This window comes from Gobio gobio (genome assembly GCF_949357685.1).
Source record: "Gobio gobio genome assembly, chromosome: 18".
Taxonomy (NCBI): domain Eukaryota; kingdom Metazoa; phylum Chordata; class Actinopteri; order Cypriniformes; family Gobionidae; genus Gobio; species Gobio gobio.
In genome coordinates, this window is record NC_137111.1 from 4,035,275 (window position 1) to 4,052,680 (window position 17,406).

Here is a 17,406-nt window from a genome sequence, read left to right on the forward strand (position 1 = left end):
ATAAGGTGTTTGCACAAAAATGTGTGTCGGCAGTGTGTGTACACAACCAGCCTATAACGGTAGAAATCCACACACTTCTCTTTTTTTAATCCCTACAAACAGTGTCTCAGAATAAGCCTATTGCAGATTTTTTGCAATGCAAAGTCCCATGACTGCTGATGGACTCCATCCTATTAGCATAGATCCCGCATACAACTGCTGACCGACTCTGCCCTATGATCATAGACCCCACCCACGACTGCTGATCGACTCCGCCCTATTAGCATAGACCCCGCCCACGACTGCTGACAGACTCCACCCTATTAGCATAGACCCCGCCCACGACTGTTGACAGACTCCACCCTATTAGCATAGACCCCGCCCACGACTGCTGACCGACTCCGCCCTATGATCATAGACCCCACCCACGACTGCTGATCGACTCCGCCCTATTAGCATAGACCCCGCCCACGACTGCTGACCGACTCTGCCCTATGATCATAGACCCCACCCACGACTGCTGATCGACTCCGCCCTATTAGCATAGACCCCGCCCACGACTGCTGACCGACTCTGCCCTATGATCATAGACCCCACCCACGACTGCTGATCGACTCCACCCTATTAGCATAGACCCCACCCACGACTGCTGACCGACTCTGCCCTATGATCATAGACCCCACCCACGACTGCTGATCGACTCCGCCCTATTAGCATAGACCCCGCCCGCGACTGCTGACAGACTCCACCCTATTAGCATAGACCCCGCCCACGACTGTTGACAGACTCCACCCTATTAGCATAGACCCCGCCCACGACTGCTGATCGACTCCGCCTTATTAGCATAGACCCCGCCCACGACTGCTGACAGACTCCACCCTATTAGCATAGACCCCGCCCACGACTGTTGACAGACTCCACCCTATTAGCATAGACCCCGCCCATTACTGCTGACGGACTCCACCCTATTAGCATAAACCCCGCCCACTACTGCTGATGGACTCTGCCCTATCAGCACAGACCCCACCCACGACTGATGACGGACTCCACCCTATTAGCATAGACCCCGCCCACTACTGCTGATGGACTCTGCCCTATTAGCATAGACCCCACCCACGACTGCTGATCGACTCCGCCCTATTAGCATAGACCCCGCCCACTTCTGCTGATGGACTCTGCCCTATCAGCACAGACCCCACCCACGACTGCTGACGGACTCCACCCTATTAGCATAGACCCCGCCCACGACTGCTGATGGACTCCACCCTATCAGCACAGACCCCGTCCACTACTGCTACCCCCTCCATCATCAAGTGACATTAGTCTATTAGCATAGACCCCGCCCACGACTGCTGATGGACTCCACCCTATCAGCACAGACCCCACCCACTGCTGCTGATGGACTCTGCCCTATCAGCACAGACCCCACCCACGACTGCTGACGGACTCCACCCTATTAGCATAGACCCCGCCCACTACTGCTACCCCCTCCATCATCAAGTGACATTAGTCTATTAGCATAGACCCCGCCCACGACTGCTGATGGACTCCACCCTATCAGCACAGACCCCGTCCACTACTGCTACCCCCTCCATCATCAAGTGACATTAGTCTATTAGCTATGGCGCTGAAACATGAAGGACCACTGTAACCACCACCAAAAAGATACACACATTTATCAACACATGTCTGCGACGCATTCTCCAGATCAGATGGCCCGATACCATCAGCAACCAGGAACTCTGGCCAAAAACCAGCAGAAGAAGAGATCATCCAACGTCGCTGGAGATGGTTAGGACACACTCTTTGAAAACCGTCTTCCAACATCACTAGGCAAGCCCTTACATGGAACCCCCAACACTTGGGGACACTGGACAGACTGGCCCAGGACTGGGATGCCTGGAGAACCCAGTAGGTAAGTAAGCACTACTTCAGTCATCAAAGATTCAATTATTGTTGTGCATAAAAATCAACTTCCACTGATACACAACTCGGGTCGTTAGCGACCCTATACCATTTTTACAAAAAATGAATGGGAAAACAGGCATTCTCACTGTTTATAATGAATTGATTGAGGAATCACTAAGAATACTAAGACCTGAGGTATGAGTTTGTTTAAGTGTTAAATCAGTAAACAATAGGCTTAAGCTTTAAACAGTTTATCACACAACAACACACACTTTACATGAGCTCGGACATTCGGCTGAATAACTTTGTGTTCGTGAAAGGAAAAATAATACATGTTTTGAACAACATGCGGATGAGAAAATGACAGATTTTTAAAGGGGACGTCAGAAGTCTGTCCGATATCTTTGACGCACACACAGGCCCTGAGAAATGAAGTTAATTAACATTTACAATAAGCCGTTTCATTTTTTACACTGTATGCTCATTTTTGTGATTAATTAAACTAAGCTTCAAAAGTTTCTCACATCCTTTCTATTTTCATTTGTCTCTTTTCATACTTCACTCTCTCGTTCTCTGTTCTGTGTATTAATGAATCATGCCTGGAGGCTTTGCATTAGCACGGCGTGAATCTAAAGTACTGACATCCCATAATGTACAGCCGAGGAGAGAACACGGGTGAGTCATTGGTTCTGAGGGTATTTCATGTGCGTCTCACTGATGCATTCGTCACGTTCATCTGTGTGTGAAAGGCTCAGTCTGATCAGTGTTAGACGGATGTGAAAGCATCAGGATGGATCAAATCTAGATCACTTATGATATATATTTCTGCAACCCCTTTAAAAACAAGCAGGTGTTTTCATTAAATATAGTCATTTGTCATACAGGATTCAGCCTGACGGGACTCTATCACTCAGTGCTAAACTTCTCAATGCATTCATAAAAAGCCCCAATGGCCCTCAAACACTTAAAGGATTAGTTCACTTTTAAATAAACTTTTGCTGATAGTTTACTCACCCCCATGTCATCCAAGATGTCCATGTCTTTCTTTCTGCAGTCGAAAAGAAATGAAGGTTTTGGATGAAAACAGTCCAGGGGTTTCCTCCATATAATGGACTTCAATGGGCTCCAAACGGTTCAAGGTCCAGTTGACAGTTTCAGTGCAGCTTCAAAGGGCTTTAAACGACACCAGACGATCGTAACGTTAAATTAATGCCGTCACGTAACAAATCTATTGTAAAAAATTTAATTAATTGCTACTTAGAACATTGAAATAAAAATGTAAAGGGTGTACAAATACTATAAAATCGTGAATATAAATAATTGGGAATCATGTTTTAAAAAAACAGTGCACATTTCATTTATCTATTTTAACTTTTATGTTGGTTTGGTCGTTTGGCTGTTTCCTTATTAAGATCCAGAAATTTGTTGTGTTTTATATTTGTCAAGTTTTTTTGCCAGGTGGCTTTTTTAATTATATGATGTCATTACGTTGTCTTGACGCAGCCAATCGCTGCATTGCTGATCATGGTTTGGAGCAGAGCCATAGAGAGAGAGAGTTGCGACAACGGAAGTTCAAAACGCTTGATAGTCACGTGATTCATGTAGACCTCGAATAGTTCCAGGAAGTGCTTTGACGGGCAATTCAAATTGATAGTCACAGTGACAGAACTGCGCTTTTTGGTAATTAATAGTCAATAAATGCATTGATTTTCAATAATTTTACTACACATCGACATGTGTATGTAGCATGAGTATGTAGTTACAGCGATGTTGTTTTTAAAATATATATTTTTTAATGATAAATAATCTACACAAGCAGGCTTTAATGTACAAGTCATTTTGATTAAAATGTGCTGATCATTTAAAATCTTACTGATTAAACGTCTTCCCTTTTAAAAGTGCATCACAAACGGTCTGTTCTGCTGTTCTCTATGGCGTGGCTGCTACTTCCGGGAACTATTGAGAGTCTCCGCGAGCCGCCATTGCTGTAAAAAAAAACGTTCCATTGGAGTCTATGGAGTTGTCGCAACTCTCTCTCTCTATGGCTCTGGTTTGGAGTATCGATGTATCTGCCCTCTTCAGGGAACACAAGAATGCGCAGTAATGGTAAATGGACTGCATTTATATAGCGCTTTTAACAGACCTACGGCCATCCAAAGCGCTTTACATTTCCCTCACATTCTCCCATTCACACACTCATTCACACACCGACGGCGGTGTCAGCCATGCAATTTAAACCAATCCGCAAATTAGTTTGAAGAACCAAATTAGCCAAAGATCAGTTATCACGATTAGAAGATCTGGGATCTGTCAAATCCTCTCAGATGTGTTAACCCTTAAAGACCTAAACAGAACAAAAATAACTATTGTTCTAAAATATTTAATACTTTTATTTTAAATGAGCGTGGATGCATCATCAAAATCTGCAGCATTGATTCGTCAAGGAAACGCATGTGGGTTGTTCCCCTGAGCCAAACAGAAGGATTGTTGATCATTGGTACAGCCCACCCCGTGCACAGATTCGCTGAAACTGTCATCAACTCATATCAATAAACCAATAAACATAGTGTTTGCTCTTTTGAACCACCAATCACATGTTTCTCTGACACAACGTGAACGTGGTTGTGTATTTGCGTGCATGAAAATAAACCAAAGTAAAAACGCATGCAGAGCACTCTCTCACATAGCACAGCACACAAAAGTCAGTATATTTCTCTAATTGTATGTAGTTTGTGTTTTACACTGTTTCAGTGTTTTGTTATTATATAACAATTTTTCTATTTACTTCACTCCCTGAACTTTTTTGGACACATCTACATTGTCAGTAAATAAAATACACCTGTTGTCAGTCAAAAACGCCTAGAATAATATTATAATAAATGGCTTTAACTTGCTGAGGGATTGTTACATGTAGACTAAATTTCATCTGGAACAAACTAAGGGCCCTATCTTGCACCCAGCGCAATTGACTTTGTACACCGACGCATGTGTCATTCCTATTTTGCACCCGCGCAAAGCGCGCTTTTCCCTCCACAGAAGCACGTCGCTAAACTAGTGAATGAACTTGCGCTACCTGGGCGGTTCAGCGCAAAAAAGGAGGCGTGTTCCGGCGCAAACAATCCCTGGTGCTATTTTGCTGTTCCATTAAACAATTGCGCCACTGACCAGAAAAAACCTAGTCTAAAGTCAGTGGCGCGTTGCGCGTTGTTCATTATGCTATTTTAAGGGCGCATGCTTGACCATAATGTATAGCGTGCACAACGCGCATACACTTTGCTCATGTAATCTACACAGATGCAACAGTTATTTTTGCAAATCATAAATTGTTACACTAAAAAAATATTAACACATGACATGATGGAAATCATTGTGGTGTGCCACGAAGATGTGAAAAAATAGGCATAAATCTAGCTTACAAATTATTCAGGCTAATTGTAATAATTAAGGATAAGACCTGTTTGCCCAATAGTGGCAAGACATATATGTATATAAGGACGTCTAACAAATTGGTTTGTCCGTCAAGAACCAGGAAAAAAAATCGACTGAAAAACTGAAAAAACTGAAAGACTGAAAAAAAAAAAGACTGTGAAATCACCTTTACCATAATGTACAACATTACAACTTCACTTCTCTGTCTTTCACTGCTCTTACAAGAACATCAGTCTCCTCGGCTGTGAACCGCTCCTGGCGTGCGCCTGGTAAATACGCCATAATAATAGCAATCCATAATGGAACTTGCGCACCTGCTTTTAAAGGGAATGTTGGATGACGCTCGGATTGGTTTATTCACGTTACGCCCAAACCACACCTATGAATAATGAAGCTACTTCAGACCAACCCATTTTAGATTTGCGCCGGGCGCAAGAGCCATTTATCCCGCCGGGAAAATAGCAACAGCGCCGAGACCCGCCCACAAAGTTACTTGCGCTTCGCGCTTTGACACTTGCGTTTCAGATCGTTAAAATAGGGCCCCAAGTCTAACTTTCTAAAGGAAAAAAAAATCCAATCTTCATGAAGTTCAGTTTGAGTTCACAGTAAAAACACAAAAATTTTGCTGCCGTTTTTCTTAAAATTCTATTAATTGAATCCATTCTCAGACTAAATAAAAGTAAAATTGGGAATTGGGAGACTATTCAAATAAGCTAGATGGAAACTTCATGTTCTCCTGTTTAAAATGATATATGACACTTGATGCTACAATGGGTGAGAAAAGCAAAGAAAAGTAGAGGCAAGTCAGGCGCCCCAAAAATTGTCTAGGTATTTAAGGGTTAAACTTGATTACTTGTTTTGGTTTTGGTTTGATATTAATTTTAGAATAATTGAACTTAATAGTTTTGGACAAAATTAAGGATGTTAACCTGATTCAACTAAATAGCATTGAATTAACCTTATGTAAAAACTTAAGTTTATGTCAATTAAATTCAACATAACCCAGTAACATGGAACCTGTTGACATAAAAAAGTAAATGATTCCAAAACATTCCAATTTAATACTTATATTAATATGTAATATCATGTTTTTATATTATTTATGTTAGCAGCCTATTTGGGTTTTTGAAAGTTTACTGAAAATGTGACGTTGTGAACCTTTAACTTTGCAGCCCCTGCAGAAACAGGGGCACGTTCAAGCTCAAACCTGCAACGTTTTGCTACGGTTTCCGGGTTGAACGTCATGTTTCATGAAACGGGGCTTCAGATACGTTTTCTCTTGTTTAGTGGGTGTGTATAAATGTGTATAAACCGTGTGGTGTTAAAGAGACAGCTTGCACAATGGGTCCAAGTAAATGTGTCCGCTGCAGCTCAGAACGCAACAACTGAAGATATTAGAAGACATGTTTGTCTTTTCATCCTGAAATGCGAGGCAAATGTTGGATCACAATAATTAGGAACCACAGTTTGCCCAAATCCCTTCACTCTTTTATTCTGGAGAGCAAGGGCAGTGACTGTAACATCGAGCGTGTTTTGCAGTATTAAACACGTGTTTATATCAATTTAATCAGGCTCTGAATATTATTCAAGAAGAACACAAAGAATGGCCTTCTCAGCTCAACTCCTGCGTCATCAGAACAGGGTGTTCAACGCACCACCGTTTCCGTTTAAAAAACGTTTTGCAGCATTTTGTCGGGGCTGAACGCAGCCCAGGTGTGGTTTTTCTCGACAAATGTCAGAGCGTCCTCAAGCACAGCTGCGTGATCCTTCAATTGAGCAGGACCCAAACATAACCGTAACACAAGTTTACAGAAAACACGAGGACAGGCTGGCTGGCGCTTCTCTCGGCTATTCTAATCTCCTTTTGTTACGCTGGCTTTTCCGATTTCCCTCCCTCACTGCAGCATGGGAAGTTTGTCATGACAACCAATTAAACATAGCAAGGAGAACAAGCCTAAGTAAAGCAATTAAGTGCTGATGCCGAATCGCGTGCTCGCGGCTGTGACTGATATTTAATTTTTCTGCTTACTTGAGGAGGAGTAATTAGAGGAAAAGAATCCAGTGGAAAGAGTAAGTGTTGAGTCAGACTCGGGTTAACACTTTACAAACATGACCCACACAAGTGCCCTTTATACGGACGGATGGACGCGTGGCAGTTGTTAAAATTTCGTGATATGCAAGCGGGAATCACTCTTGTTAAGAAATGAGTAATATTTTACCACAAAAATGAAAGTTTAATCAAAAATAAAACAGAATTTGTATTCGTTCGGCTTCAGAAGACGTGGCATGCATGAGTCACAGAAGCACTATTTCAATGCTTTCCTGCCCTGTTGGGGCTTGACAGCCCTGGTCACTGTGACCTTTGGTTGAATGGATAAAAACTGCATGAAAAGTCATCAAAATATCTTCTTTTGTGCTCCAGTGAAGAATAACAACATACAACCGTTATTCTGTCGACATTACGACCGCGGTTACTTAACCATGGAATCAAAATGGACAATTCTTTATAGAATATTGCAGTATTTATTATAAATGATATATCTGTGCACATCATTATTAATCATCTTGAGTCAGAATAACTTCTTCTCTTCTGTGATGATGAGGGCGGGGCCACCTGTCACTCACATGAGATCCTCCAATAGCAAACCACCATCATCCAATCAATTCCCCACAGACACAATCAAGCCCGCCCTACATTTGTTCTTGTTTGTGAAGCGATTCACTCGATATACAGCACTATAGGGCAGAAAAGATCAGCGCAACTTGTCCAATAGTCGGCTCGCTTACTGATCCACCTTATTTTTTGAAAAAATTACTTAAAATGCAGTTGATAATCATGCAAAAACCAGAAAGCACAAGCTATTGTAAGACAAAATATAATGTTAGAAGATGAGAAAGTATTACATGTGTGTCGACATATCATAAACATTGAAATGAACACACGGGAAAAATGTGTAACGGACATTTCACAGATGCAAACGGGGGTAAATAGTATGCCTTTTTGTATATTTTTCTTAAAATAAAGTTGTGTGTGCCACATTATTTATCACTTACCAGAGCGCAGAGTCCATTCAGCATGCTCCTGCTTTCCCAAATAATCCACACCAGAGATTAAATCAACAGACGCAGAAGTATCTCGAATGATGCCCATTTGCATTTAGTATACAGATGTTTACTTTAATAGTAAATAGGGATTTATGGAGGAAATAATTGGACACGCTTTGTTTGTACAGTCTTATTATTTTATGGAGAAAACATCATGGGAATCACAAAAGTATAAAGTTAACGAAGGTCAGTCATAAAGTCTGATCCAACACTTGCATTTTTTAGTTCAGCTCCAACCCTAATCAAACCCAAAATGGTGCGTCCCAATTCACATACTATCCGTCCTAAACAGTATTCCAAATAGTACGTCCCAAATCGTAGTCTGTTGAAATGAGTATCCCAAAGATAGGTCTACTATTTCCAAAGTGCTGATCCGTGCACACTCTAATATTTCCCAAAACCCATTGCGAGTTGGACGAGGATTCGATTAGAACTACAAATGTGCATAAAAAACTACAAACATGGTGGATGTGCGAGTCCGATGGTTAAGTTGCGAGGTTTAGATAAAGGATTTGAGTAAATAATTATCTGTATCTGACTTGACAAAATATATTTATTTCATATTATCCACATTATTTTACATCTGCAACAGCATTGAGAACTTTTATCAAGATACGTTTGGCCATTGACTTTTAAACAGATCATCATTTTCAAATTGCAAGCACAAGAGGAGAGTCTCCGCATGAAAGACCTACGACTGGCAGATCAACGTGCGACTGCAATTCTCTCCGGGAATTATATTAAATTGAATGTCGATGATTTTCTGAAGAGCATTTTGCATGTACATCAGGACAGGATGCACGTAACCAAGCGACAGAGAGTCCGTTTATCATGACGAAGTAGTAATTTTTGCCTACTCTTCTGCTACACATTCAATTGTATGTACTTTTTCTTCACTTTTTCTTTCTTTCTTTGAAGTAAGTAGTACAGAAAAAAAACAAATGTAATTTCTACATGAAAAAAAATCATGTTTCAGGGTTTGAATAATTAAGGAGGTTGATTTTTCGCTGTTTTTACACTGCAGTATTTACACTGTTTTATCATTGCTTTTGTTAGGTTTAGTGACTTGCCCTTTTGTGACATTTGGAGTTCATTTACACTTAAAATGACACATTTATACTCAAAAACGATCCATCGAATGTTACCGTAATTTTGTATTGTGTAGCAAGTATTAATGTCTCTGTGTTGACATTATATGGCATCTACACAATATCTATGGTGTTATTTACTTAGATATTTCTAAGTAAGGCATACACTTTAAAAGTGTGGTTTACTTCAATGTTATATTTTTTTGAGTAAAATGTATTGCAATGGAAACTTCAACTAAGTAGAAATTACTCAACCTTTTACTTTTACACACCAGATCATCGCAGAAGATTTGGGCTCATAGCGAAATGCGCCTATTTAAGGGAGTGTGTCGTTGTACTATTTTGTTGTTGTGTTTTTCATTAAGAATAATGGCTAATGAACTCAAAATTCAAGCAACCCGCCCCCAAATTGGTGCTAATTCTAAACCGAAACTAAAATGACCATTCATTCGGGCACAGTGTTGGGTAAGTTACTCTAAAAAAGTAATGAATTACTAGTTACTAATTACATCTTCAATAGTGTAATTAGATTACTTTACAAATTACTCTCTCCAAAAAGTATTTAATTACTTTCCAAAATCCTACACTCTAAATAAAAAGGTGCTATATGGCACTAAGAGTGGTGCTTTGGCTTGTAATCATAGGGGAACCACTTTAAGTGCTGTATAGCACCATATCTTCAGCGTTTCTTCAGCGGTTCTTCGGTTCTTCACTGCTACCATATACAGAACATGTTAAGATATGCTATATAGCACCAAAAGTGGTTCCCTTATGATTACAACAAAGAACCACTTTTAGTGCCATATAGCACCATTTTCTTTAGAGTGATATCAACCTTGAGTTAAGCGATACAAGCATAGACATGAAATGGCTCTTTTAATTAATTCAAATACATAATATAAAACTGCATTAATTATTCTTATTAACTGACCAAAGTATTACAAATTTGCGAAGGATAGATAAAAACATGCATTTTAAAGTTAGACTTTATACATTTTGATGTTAATTCCACTATTGTATTATATATAATTGTTCTGCAGTCTATAAACAGTATTTAGTTAAATTACTTGTAAAGTAACTGTAATTAAATTACATAAAAAATAAGAGTAATCCTTTTCTTTACTTTTTCAAGGGAATTAAATGACAGTAACTGATTACTTACTAGTTACACCCAACACTGTTCGGGCAGTCATTCACGGTGCGTGTCCAGTCTGGCGCGTTTTCAGTTCATGCCTATGGAAGCTCAACTTTCATAGGAATTCATTGAGAACATTCGCTTTGCTCCACACCGCTCCGTTATGAATGTCCGTACGGCCGTCTGTGTTTTAGGGTGCGTTCACACTGGTCATGTTGGGTTGGATTAAAGCGCCCCCTGGTGCGATTGCTGGGTTATTGCGGTTCATCTGAACACATGTGAAGCTGCCATCCCAACCCTGGAGCACCAAACAAGCGGAGCGAGACGCTGAAGAGACGAGTCTCCAAACCAACTCTGGTGCGGTTCCACTGATATATGAACACAACACAGACCAAAGACATGTGAACCAACCAAAAACAGGACGTGATGTCACAAGATGTCAGCTGATTTGACGACGCGGAAAGATCGGTGTATCCAAAATGAGTAGAGGACAAACCTGGAGCAGCGAGGAGGTGAAGAGTCTCATCAATATAAGCAGATGTGCGTTTCTGCACACTGGAGGAAATCCTGCTGCTGTTCTGAATGTGTTGAGCATTTGATGAGCTCTTCGTGAGTTCTCAGCTGGTCAAAATAAAACCACACGCATGAGATGAAGGCGTTTAATCAGCACACATTGTTTTGAGTGTTCGGTGAGCAGCTCCGTCGCGAAATATACGTCATAAAAGCCGACCAATCAGGTTGTGAGCATATCCCTAAGCCTTTGGTTCGGTAACTTTAGGTTCACTGTTAAAAATGCCAGTGTGAACGCTAAGCGGACCAGGACTATATGTGTTTTTTTTTTGTTTTTTGGTCAAAACCGAACTAAGTGTGAACACACCCTTACCCTGTGGGCGGAAACATGCAGAACTAGCTCTACTACTGGCTGTAGTCTCTAGCCTCTGGCCAAAAAAGCCTCTGATGATGCTAAATGACGATTTTTGGGTCATCTGAGGTTTTTTTTACAGAGAAATGTTTCGTCTCAGGGGGATATGAGGCAGGGAAGCACGGTCATTCGAATATACTACCGGTTTCTATACAAAGCTTAATGCTAATCGCTGAAGTAACCCTTTAAGTCCATATGTGAAGTTGACTTAAAAAATAAACTTGCCAAAGAAAAGTAAATCTTAAGGCCTTTGCACACTGATTCCGAAATTTTTGCATGTGTTTTTTCGTATTCGTGATCGGAAAAGTTCGTCACGCACAGAGACCTTGCACACTGAGTCCGATCCATATTCATGAATGCGTTCAAAATGGCGTCTTCAAGTAGTGAGGATGATTTTGTCACGGGGTGACAAAACAAACCGAACGGGACTAAGATCCTGGTGAATACTGTTGCAGGATTTTCCAGTGAACCTCCGGTCTATGCCCTGTGAATCTGTTGCCATGGCAGCGGGGCTGATTGCCTGAGTGACAGCAGGTGTGGGGCAATTATAGAGAACGCTGTGAGAGGGACACCTATTGAGATGAGGCTTTAAAAACAGAGAGAAAACAGACTGTTGTGTGGTTCTCCTCCCGTATGATGCTGTGTTTGTCAGCGGGTTGCTCTTTTTATTGAGGCTGGGCTGTGGAGTGGGGAAGATTGGAGTTGTGGAAGAGGAAGGAAGGAGTGAAGTATTTGGCAGCGAAGACTTGAGGAATATCGTCCGTAGTGAGAAAGACGCAAGTGATGAGTATTTGATCCGTTGTTTATATGCACTAACACTGAGGTGGTGTGGAGAGTTTGGAAAACGTTTGGCACGAGTGAACATTACACCGAGTGAATTAATGATCTGTCTCCAACTTCTGTCCTCTCCTTGCCGAATGTGGTGATCGCTGCATCATTCTTCTGCTTTCCCGGAGCAAAGTCAAGCCCTGATCGAGGATGAGATCCGATCTGGTGGGAGAAAAGACCGGTGGGTGAGTGCTGGCCCGAATGCACGGTGTGCGAGTGGAATTGCAGTGCCTGGAGTGAAGATTTACACGGTTTGTGCTGTGAAGTGAAATTTGTGTGTGGAGAAGTAATAGAAGTCTGCCGTGCACTCCTCTCCTACAGTCTTCCACCCGCTGTCTCTAACGAAGGGTCTTGATAAAGCAACTGCCCAACTTCCGGCTTGAAAAGACCCGGCCCCGCTAGTGCTGAGTGCTTCATATATCCTGTACTGTTGAAACTGTGCTGTGTCTGTTCTAGTGCTCGGCCGAAGTGAGCGCCCCGCTCAAAGTGTCCTCCCCGCCTGGTGGTCTCCACACGCCCTATTGGAAGCCTTGACCCTGTTCAGAAGAAGAAAAGGTATATCAGTTGCAAGCTTCATGTACTGTTGAGCCGTTGAAACTGTGCTGTGTCTATCCCAGCGTTTAGCCGACGCGAGCGCCCCGCTCTAAGTGTCCTCCCCGCCTGGTGGTCTCCACACGCCCTATTGGAAGCCTTTACCCTGTTCAGAAGAAGAAAAGGTATATCAGTTGCAAGCTTCGTGTACTGTTGAACCGTTGAAACTGTGCTGTGCCTATCCCAGTGTTCAGCCGACGTGAGCGCCCCGCTCTAAGTGTCCTCCCCGCCTGGTGGTCTCCACACGCCCTTATTGGAAGGCTTGATCCTGCTCAAAGGAGGGAAGGTATATCAGTTGCAAAGCTTCACACACTGTTGAACCGTTGAGACCTTGCTGTACTGTTCCAGTGCTCAGCTGAAGTGGAGTGCTCCGCCCAAAGTGTCCTTCCCGCCTGGTGGTCTCCACACGCCCCTATTGGAAGCCTTTACCCTGTTCAAAAGGAGAGAAGGTATATCAGTTGAAAAGCTTCCCATACTGTTGAACCGTTGAGACTTTGCTATACTGTTCCAGTGCTCAGCTGAAGTGGAGCGTTCTGCCCAAAGTGTCCTCCCCGCCTGGTGGTCTCCACACGCCCCTATTGGAAGTCTTGACCCCGTTTGAAAGGAGAGAAGGTATATCAGTTGAAAAGCTTCACATATTGTTGAACCGTTGAAACTGTGCTGTGTCTGTCCCAGGGTTCAGCTGACGTGAGCGCCCCGCTCAAAGTGTCCCCCCCGCCTGGTGGTCCCCACACGCCCCATTTGGAAGCCTTTACCCTGCTCAGAAGAAGAAGAGAGTGGCTCGCTTGCCCCCACCTCTGAGTACCTCCCTCCGGAGCAACCCCAGTGACTCGCTTCGCCCTCGCATCGGCATACTTACCTGGTTCCAGTCTGAATGGGATTCGTCTGACCACGGCCTCCCCTCTTGAGTCCCGTAGAGGAATACTTACCCTGTGACCTACCTGGACGGCGCGGGGATTCCCCCCCGATTCCCCTCCGAGCCTCCGGTCCGCCACGAACGTCCCTCCCCTCCCGTCCCGGGAGGTCGGTAGACTCTTGAACTGTCCTGGTGGCAAGAAGAAGATTTTAATTAGGACTTATCCAATTCATCGACCTTTTAACAATAATAAATAAACTGTATTATTTTATTCCCTTGTCTGTCTGGTCCTTGACACGTTCCTCGGGGTGGTTCCCGGGTTTCCAGGGGTGGGTGCAGTCTGGTTTGGCCCGCCCCGACCTGTGACAATTTTCTTGTCCTTTCTCTTCTTAAAAAGAGAAAAAGAAAGAGGAAATAATGGGTCCATCATCCACTCCTGCGATCGCGTCGAGAGGAATGAGAGTTCCACCTCCTTATCAAGGATCTGCGGGATTATCCAGACCGATCCAAAGTTTACTTTAGACTATCAGTGGCTCAGTTTGAGGCTTTGCTAGCGATACTGGAGCCACATATTAAAAAGACCACCAATCTCTGTGAATCAATTGATCCTGAACCGCGCGTACTCAGACACACACACACACACACCTGCACTAACTCTCAACATGAGGGCAGGAGAGCTGTCAGTCAAATTAATGTGAAAAAGTAACTCATATTTTGTTGTAAATTTGAAAAGTAATGCGTTGCTTTACTAGTTACTTGGAAAAAGTAATATTACGTAACTCAAGTTACTTGTAATGCGTTTCCCCCAATACTGGCTATAATTATAGCTGTGATATAATAATGTTTGTAGTGTTTTTGATACAATAATATTTGTATATATAATTGTAGGTATCTGAGCACCTGCGATTCATTCACCAGCATTGCCAGCAGTTTTAGGTTGGGCCAAAAAAAATCAAACCTGTTCCGATTTTTTTTTTTTGACGGACGAAAGTTTCGGAGGCAGTGTGCAAGCGTGATTGACATAACGTGAGGTCGAATTAATTTTTTTACGTGCAAAACTTTCGCATGCAAAGGCCTTAACTTCTTGTTTCGTTCGGTGCAGGATGAGCCTGTGTGGCTCGCCAGAAAACGAACAGCCATTTCTTTTTTTTTAACGCATGCCATCATTTCCTTTCAATCTGTTTGAATGCTTGTATTTTCTTGCCCAACACTGCTCAGTCAGACAGATGAATAGAAGCTTTACAGCTGGTTTATGAAGTATTGCATCCTGGGGTGTGTTTCCCAAAAGCATCGTTAGCCAACTCCGGTGGAAAATACCGTCTTTAAATGATTTGGTGTTTCTCGAAAACTGCAGCTCTCAGTGCTCAGAATCATAGTTTCTTGTTAAAATGACATGTGGACTCAAACAGACAGTGCTCTTGGGCACAATAAGCACACTAACATCCAGCACATTCTTTATGTTTCATCCCATTTCAATATATATATATATATATTTTGCGGCGCTTTTGAAGAGTGAGCATGTGCATAAATGCGTCAGGGAGTTTGAGGTATGAGGGGAATTAAACATCAAATTCATGTCAATTAACTACAATAATATTAATTATTTCTAGAGCCTATACACACATGAACACCCCTCAAATGGTCACAAACACACACACACACGAGTGAACGCCTCCTATCTTTTACGCCAGTTGTGCTTTTATTTCTTTTCAAGGGTCAATAGCGAGTTTATAGATCCCGCAGGTTTGTTAAGCTTAATGGTCTTTTCATTGATTGAGTTGCTTGTGTACCTACTTGGTGGACGAGAGCGAGCAATATAAATAAGGACATCCAGGCACCTTTTGCTCTGAGGTTTTATAGCTCGGGTTGTGTTTAATGCACGGTTTGTTTTGAGTGCTGCCAGATATCCTTTATGAGAGCGTCATTTATTCGGGCAGATGTCTGATTAAGCCTGGCTTCTGAAGAGGGTATTGAACCGGCGTCTTTCATCTGAGCGTGCCAACAGGATTCAGCTCAATAATCAAACTGTCTTTCCTCGCGCCGCAGCTGAACCGCAGCGTGTTGTGTTAGTGTTAGTAACATCCCAGAACGCTTTATTTCCTTAACACTTCAAACTGGCTAATGAGGATCTGCTGACCTACAGCGGCTGAAGCAGAGGGAACACGCTGTTCATTCAGTGTGGCATATGAGTCAGTCCTCGAACACAGACAGAGAATTATCAGTGTGAAGATGATTGAGGGCTATACAGGAGTAAAAATGTCATTTGTGTTTATTTAGGCTGTTGTTGTTTTTCCCTGTAGGTTTATCAGCCTCAAATTTGTATGACAATACTCAATATGGAACACTGATATACTACATAGTGTGTACTATATAGAGGATGGGGAACGATCAGACAGTGCACTATATAGGGGATGGGGAATGATCAGACAGTGCACTATATAGAGGATGGGGAATGATCAGACAGTGCACTATATAGGGGATGGGGAATGATCAGACAGTGCACTATATAGGGGATAGGGAACGATCAGACAGTGCACTATATAGGGGATAGAGAACGATCAGACAGTGCACTATATAGAGGATAGGGAACGATCAGACAGTGCACTATATAGGGGATAGAGAACGATCAGACAGTGCACTATATAGAGGATTGAGAACGATCAGACAGTGCACTATATAGGGGATAGAGAACGATCAGACAGTGCACTATATAGGGGATAGAGAACGATCAGACAGTGCACTATATAGGGAACGATCAGACAGTGCACTATATAGGGGATAGGGGACGATCAGACAGTGCACTATATAGAGGATGGGGAATGATCAGACAGTGCACTATATAGGGGATGGGGAATGATCAGACAGTGCACTATATAGGGGATAGGGAACGATCAGACAGTGCACTATATAGGGGATAGAGAACGATCAGACAGTGCACTATATAGAGGATTGAGAACGATCAGACAGTGCACTATATAGGGGATAGAGAACGATCAGACAGTGCACTATATAGGGGATAGAGAACGATCAGACAGTGCACTATATAGGGAACGATCAGACAGTGCACTATATAGGGAACAATCAGACAGTGCACTATATAGGGAACAATCAGACAGTGCACTATATAGGGGATAGGGAACAATCAGACAGTGCACTATATAGGGGATAGGGAACGATCAGACAGTGCACTATATAGGGAATAGGGAACGATCAGCATGCATTTGCCTTAGAAATAAAAATATTTCTATTGCAGTTTTAATCCAATTTTGTGTAATGATGTAACTTCTGGTATAGTCAGACCAAACAATAATCAGTCATTGTGTTAAATTCTCTTCTGTGATGGCGAGGGTGGGCCACCTGTCACTCACATGAGATCCACCAATAGCAAACCACAACCTTCCAATCAATTCCCCACAGACACAATCAAGCCCCGCCCTACATTTGTTCTTGTTTGAGAAGCTGTTTCTTCAACGTATACATACCAACTACATGAGCTAAAATCATCAGTGTAGCACACATCAGCTATGATGAAAAGGGTCGTACAGGGACACCATCCCTCCAGACG